We start from the raw sequence: 7,430 nt of genomic DNA, 5'->3' as shown, positions 1-7,430 counted from the left end.
TTTTATGTGATTAGTTTTCTTTGGAAAGGATAAATGATGTAAGTGATCAGCCTTAGTTTCTTTCTTTTGGTACTACATAAAAAAAAAAAAATCCCTCTTTCTCCCCCTCATTTACCCTGCCTTGCTCAGTATCACACTCGGCTTCACCCCAGCTCACCCTGCTGCATTTAACCTCACACTGCCTCACCCTATTTCAATGTACACTACCTCACCCTATTTCATTTTACCTCACACTACCTCACCCTATTTCATTTTACCTCACATTACCTCACCCTATTTCATTTTACCTCACACTACATCACCCTATTTCATTCTACCTCACACTACCTCACCCTATAGCATTTTACCTCACACTACCTCACCTTATTTCACCTCACACTACCTCACCCTATTTCAATTTACCTCACAGTACCTCACCCTATTTCAATTTACCTCACAGTACCTCACCCTAATTCAATTTACCTCACAGTACCTCACCCTATTTCATTTTACCTCACACTACCTCACCCTATTTCATTTTACCTCACACTACCTCACCCTATTTCAATTTACCTCACACTACCTTACAATACTTCATTTTACCTCACACTACCCCACCCTACTTCATCTTACCCCACACTACCTCACCTTACTTCATTTCACCTCATCCTACTTCATCTTACCTCACACTGCCACACATCTAACCTCACCCTGGCATTTCAGCATCGTCGTCCCGTATTTCACAGCACAGCCCGTATTTAAGGCCATTTTTCCTTACAAATTAGCCCTAAACTCGTGAAAAATACGAGAGCTGGCGAATATTCCCCCACGATTTTGCTTTTAGTTGTAACCAGACGGGAAGCCAAGAAGCCGAGGATAATGGCAAGATGAATGGCTAAGGGGAATTTGGAGAGGGTAATGGGCCTTTTGCTTAATATATATCCATTACACCCGGCGTAAAACCCAAAAATTTATAGGACCAGAAATTCGGGGCGAGGACGATATCAATTTGGGGTTTTCTCTAAGCGGGTTAAACATACAGGAATGATGAGAGAGAGAGAGAGAGAGAGAGAGAGAGAGAGAGAGAGAGAGAGAGAGAGAGAGAGAGAGAGAGAGAGGGAGAGACGCAAATATCTTCCCAAAATTTTACGAACACATAGCGGAAAAATCGAACCATCTGAAACTCGCATTAGTCAAGGTATGGTTTTCTTTGTTTTTCGCCAGTTGTTAATTATTCGTATCATCAGACGAAACTAGGATGATAGATATTTCTTTGACTATACACGCCTCATGACCTCGTATCAGCCCAAACTATAGCTGTTTCACCTTAACTTGGCCCAGATTTTCGTCCTTCTGCGGCTAATTTCACGTAGCTCAGTGACAAAGACAATGCTGCGGATCTACACCAATTTCACTGTACATCTTCGTGACTAGCATCATATTCCAGTATTCATCTCTTGCTACTACTCAGCATTATAGATGGAGAGGTGACAGTTTTAGGCCAAGTTAAGGTAAAAACGGGTACATCACTGGGACTTAGCATCTATCTCAGTTAATCTCTGTAAATGGCTGCCTCTCACAAACAAAACTGAATTGCACATAAATATAGACGTGTTCTAAAGCATTCAACTCTGATGCATTCCATTTTTGACGTATTTAATTGAGACATAATATCAGACAGGGACACAACAGGTTAATTACATAAACATTTCATTTTACACACCTACATAACATTTTAAATATCAGACTCAGATATACAAACAGCGAACAACAAATGACAAAAACATACCACTCTATACAAAATTATAACAGAACAATGGATACATTATAAATACGCAGTAGAAAAATATGAAACACGAGTCACACAAAAATACACTGACTACTAAATACATCAAACACATAAATACAATACCCGGCAAAATATCATGTGCCAAAAATAATGTTACCTTCCTATAAAACTGACTGCCGCCGCCGGAAAAAAAAAAAAAAAAAAAAAAAGCATGCTATGATTTTTATATTTTACAGAGGCTTGCAACATAAAACACCTTGTTATAATACCTTGCAAATTGGGTTTACTTTGCAACACCAGGGCTGGGGGGAGAAGGGACTGGAGGTCTTTTTAAAAACTTCACATACATTGAGAAGATATAATGAAGTGCCAAGATTTTTTTTTTTTTTTTTCATATCCAACTTCCCTATCGCTAAAAATTAAAATAGTATATTGGGAGGGGGGAGAATAACACAGAACAGAAGGATATATGACGTGGCTGACTGACTGACATGAACGATAGATTTTGACAAACTACGCTCAAATGAACACATGGAAATTCTGCGCTGCCACATTACCCTCACTACCTCGTGCTTCCTCATTTAACCCTTTCAGACTGATGACGTTTGTTTCATTCTTGTTACCCCAGACGACTTGAGAAGGGAAGCTCTCTCATACTGAAGAGTTCGTTGGGATTTTAACTACTATGTCAATGTCCACTAAACTGAATAAAGTAGGTGGATGGTACCAAGATCTGCATTTTCGTTGGTTAAGGAAGCCCCCTAGCATCTCTTCCTTTGCGATTCATTTTTGGAAACGATTAATTAATATCTACTTGCATGTTATGGTGATATCTGAATGATTTAAAAGACACAGAAGAGGATAGACAGTAAGGAGTAATATCGGAAATACATCGCTCAGGGAGAGGTGTTAGAAAGCTTCCATAACCGACGAGAATATGGAGTGAAGGAATTAACTGTTTGTTTATCAATACCAAAATACCTTCATTGGACGTAGAAATAATGACACTTTTTATAAGACATTCGAACTAACTATTTATTCATTAAGTACTGAAAATTGCGTTCAATATAAAGAAGCCGTACACAGCCAAAAGTAGTAAAAATCTAACTCTTTCACTGGGACGGCAGAACTTTCAATTTATAAGTCTATGTATTTCTTGATTTTTTTTTTATGTTCAAAATATTAAGACTTTGGACATTTGGGAGGTATAGAAATGGAACAGCTTGCGTTGTTACCTATAAAAATACACTGATGATTGTACTAGGAAATAAGAGACCGATGGAAATATACTGAACAAGATTGGAACACTAAAAACAATGCAGACTTGAATACTTTTTGCAAACATTACTCTCTCTCTCTCTCTCTCTCTCTCTCTCTCTCTCTCTCCTTATTCCTACTGTCCAACTACCATTATTATACAAGCAAACTCATCATCAAATGAAATTAGTGTAGCACCACGTTAAAATCGTTTCAGTAACTCCACAGCATAATCTCTCTCCCTGTGGTCATAGAATGCATATGAACCCTTGTAATGCTGAGAATTAAATACGAATTGTTCTGGGCTGAAACGGGAGTGGGCTGGAAGTGGGTGAGTGGGAGTGGGAGTGAGTGGAGGGTATGGGAGTGACCGGGTGAGAGTACATGTGCGTGTGAGTGAAAGTGAAAGAATTTGTGATGAGTTCTAGGAATGAGAACAGTGGGAATAATGAGAGGCGAATCTGAGTCAGTGAGTGAGTGAGTAAATATGACTTGAAAGAGTGGGAGTAAGTGCGTAAGTGTGAATGAATGAATGGTAAGTGTATGTGTGAGCTAATGTAGATGTGAGAGCGGTTTTTATGTTCATGGTGTGTGTGTGTGTGTGTGTGTGTGTGTGTGTGTGTGTGTGTGTGTGTGTGTGTGTGTGTGTGTGTGTGTGTGTGTGTGTGTGTGTGAGAGAGAGAGAGAGAGAGAGAGAGAGAGAGAGAGAGAGAGAGATAAATGAGGAAAATGAGGAAGTATGAGTGCTAATGTATGAGTATGTGTGAATGTGTGGAAGTGATGAATGAAAGTGAGCTGTAAGTGATCATGACGTAGCCTATATGAGTAAAGTTTGAGTGAGTGGTTGTGTGCGAGTGGTGAACAAGCGAGTGTGGGTAATGAAGGATCGTGTGCAAGTGGTGAATGAGTAAGTGCGAGTTGTAAGTGTTCGTGGTGCAATTTGGGTGAGTTTGAGTTAGTGTCTGAAAGGTATAATTATTTCCACTTCCCAGAGCAATTTCAATAGTTCAGTATTACAGGGCCTTATGTAATGACCAGCGAAACATAATACCTACTGAAATACTAATACAGCGAGAAATACATACACCTGTTATTGTGTTTGGCAGGTGATGCAATACAAGTAGGAAAAAGAAAACAGGCTTATCAAAATACAATGGCTTAATTTCCGCATTTGACAGAGAATGGTTCTTGTGCTTAAATTTCGTTTTCACTACGATGGTGCCACTGTTTTAGTCTTGCTATTATTGCATGGATTTAAGGAGTCTTTCCGAGTGATTTGGAGATGGAGGATTAGATATAGCTTTTATTAACCCCTTCAATACGAGTGATTCTCCTAAGCTGGGCAAAATCGTTGGAGGTTGCAAGAACTTTACTGAAAGACATCATTGTTGTTAAGGGGTTAAAACTCTCCTCATTCCTCTAATACAAAATGATGCGCAGAAAAAGGCAGATCAAACGGAACAAAACAAAAGCACCTCTGTTCATACCATCACACCATTCTTTAAGTGGATAGAGATTTAGAATTTGTACCCAACTGATGATATTCAAGCATATGTCCTCTCGCAGTAATCTTTGCTTTTCTCCTGGGACATTCCTGTACGTTTCAAAATCATTTTCTTCATTCACTTCTGTTCTTTCCTGCATTATTAATCTATTATTTCTTGTGAACAACTAACAAAATACAACCATTATCTTGGACCATTGGGAGGGAGCTTATCAAGTAAATCGTCATCTTCTGTCTAAGCAATGAACCAAAAAGCCGAAATCCTGATCCTCAGCATTACAATCATTTAGATATAATTTTAAAATAAAAATTATGGCATATGAAGCACAATTTTCTGAAGTTATTTTAGATACTTTTCTTCAAAATGTCTTTTTTTCATTATGATATTAACAGCAATATCGTTCTCTTCCTTACCACAATCATTCATTTGACAGAACTGGCCCATTTTCAAAACTTCAGTACTAATACATGGTTGCACTGCAGTAGGCCTTCGTCAAGAGGTAGGTTTGAGACTCCTTGATTATTAGTCAAATCGACCCTCCTATCTGAATACATATGGACATTCATTGAGATGAAAGGAATCAGGGATAGATGCCAGGCGAAAATAAGTTGACTATACGGATTTTCACTAAAGGGACCTGAGTTGAATTTTTCCACTCCACTCTTTTGGTTCCCTTTCTTTTCGGTTCACCCCCCCCACCCCCCCATGGTCAAACTGCTCCCAAATGATAAACCACGTCATTAGCGCTCCGTCCTAACCAGGGTAAAGAAAACGGGAGGCGGGAGGGGAGGGGGGTCTTGGCCAGTCATGCTCGAGTGATAAATTACACTTTGGGAAACAATTTGCTGACAAACGATCCAAAGTCTTCTGAGTTTGCTTTTGGAATTAGAAGAAACGACACGGAGATAAAGTTGGACGTGGGAGTGGGTAGGAAAAATGTGTGTGTGTGTGTGTGTGTGTGTGTGTGTGTGTGTGTGTGTGTGTGTGTGTGTGTGTGTGTGTGTGTGTGTGTGTGTGTGTGTGTGTGTGTGTGTGTGTGTGTGTGTGTGTGTGTGTGTGTGTGTGTGTGTGTGTGTGTGTGTGTGTGTGTGTGTGTGTGTGTGTGTGTGTGTGTGTGTGTGTGTGTGTGTGTGTGTGTGTGTGTGTGTGTGTGTGTGTGGAAAAAGTGTGTGAAAGTGTGTGAGAGAGATAAAGTGACACCATCTCAGCCGCCTGTTCGGGACAACCTGGACCAACCCTCCTGCCGAAGTTTGGGTTAAGTTGCTAAACGTCAGGAATTTCTCTCTCTCTCACACACACACACACACACACACACACACACACACACACACACACACACACAGACTTATTAGATTGCCAGAGAGAGAGAGAGAGATAGAGAGAGAGAATGAACTGACATATATGAACTGACAGCTGAATAAGAGATGCTAAGAGTTTTGATAATTTAAACCTTCATGTGGCAGAGGTTCCCACAGTTAATTAATTCTCTACAGTTACGATATTTTATTCATTCGAGGCGCATCCTACCCCATGAAGGCGTTAATAATGTACTAGGAATTATTAAGCTACACACCTACCTAAAGGGGCATAATGGGACAGGGAGAGGATAGGACATACAAGGAATAGACACTGAAGCAGAGGAGACTAATAATGGACAGTACAATGGTAAACGGTAAAGCCAACAGGAGGTTACAAGCAGGGTGCAACAGACAGAAGGCATAACACACCGAAACAGAAGGTAACAGTAGCAGACAGCAGTATAGAAAAAGTCATAGGGGGTTAAATGGGTTGGATAGATATAAAGCATACTCTGAAACAGGGGATTAAAGACAGTGGGAGGGTAAAGGGTGAAGTCGAGGGGGTAAGGAGGGTAGAAAGATATAAAGCATAGACTCTGAAACAGTGGATAGTAGTAACAGACAGTGGTATGGCATATGGTAGTCATAGGGAGCGGTCAGGAAGAGGATAGGAAATACTAGACACCGAAACAGATGATAATAGTAGCAAACAGTAGCAGGCTAAAAGGTAAAGGCATGGAGGAGGGAGATAGGTGGAGGACAGACAGAAAGTACAGACAGTGAAACAGAATATAGTGGCACAGTTCGTCCACCTTAACTTGGAGGAGATCTTTATTTATTTTTTGCATCTCATTTCACGGATACTCACTGGCAGAAAAAGACAATATTACGGCTTTACACTCCATTGCACTTCTTCGTAAGTGTATCGCCCAACGGAACTAGGCCACTCCCACAATAATTGGAGTACAACGTCGTGGCTGCATGGTACTCAAAAAGCCTAATTAATGAGGTAAGAACGCGTCTCCAAGGTTACCACTCAAATTACTTCTCCAGTCTGACTATACATGGTCATCAACAAACATGAAAGAGGCTGGGGATTTTGGTCAAGTTAGAACAAACGTGCGCTCGCGCACACACACACACACACACACACACACACACACACACACACACACACACACACACACACTATTGTTTATCTCATGCTACAGCTCAGCATTCACGACGGAGAGATGGCAATTCTACGCCAAGTTCAAGTGTGCAGAATATAGAAACTTTTGTATGGTGCAGCTTTATTTACTTTTTGAAGATAGGCGTTAGCTTGCTGGCGTCCACTCTACAAACCCAGACGCCAATGGGATTCGTACGCACCCCAGAGCCTTCCTCTACTTCCCCTAAATCTGTCCTTACCATCCCATTCAATACTCTCGACTCTACCACACAGCTCTGGATACGTCTCTAAACTGGTCACTTTGAGCACCTGACAGGTATGCGTCGCTCTCTGTAAAAACTCTGATCGCTGTGATGGAGCTATACCGTACATATCTATGTAAGTAATGAAATGGTACAAGGCCAGGAAAATGGAGATGCAACTCTACAGAC

The sequence above is a fragment of the Coenobita brevimanus genome, chromosome 38 (assembly GCF_032717465.1).
Source record: "Coenobita brevimanus isolate Jiangsu-jjx chromosome 38, ASM3271746v2, whole genome shotgun sequence".
Taxonomy (NCBI): Eukaryota; Metazoa; Arthropoda; class Malacostraca; order Decapoda; family Coenobitidae; genus Coenobita; species Coenobita brevimanus.
Note: the sequence above shows the minus strand (reverse complement) of the source record.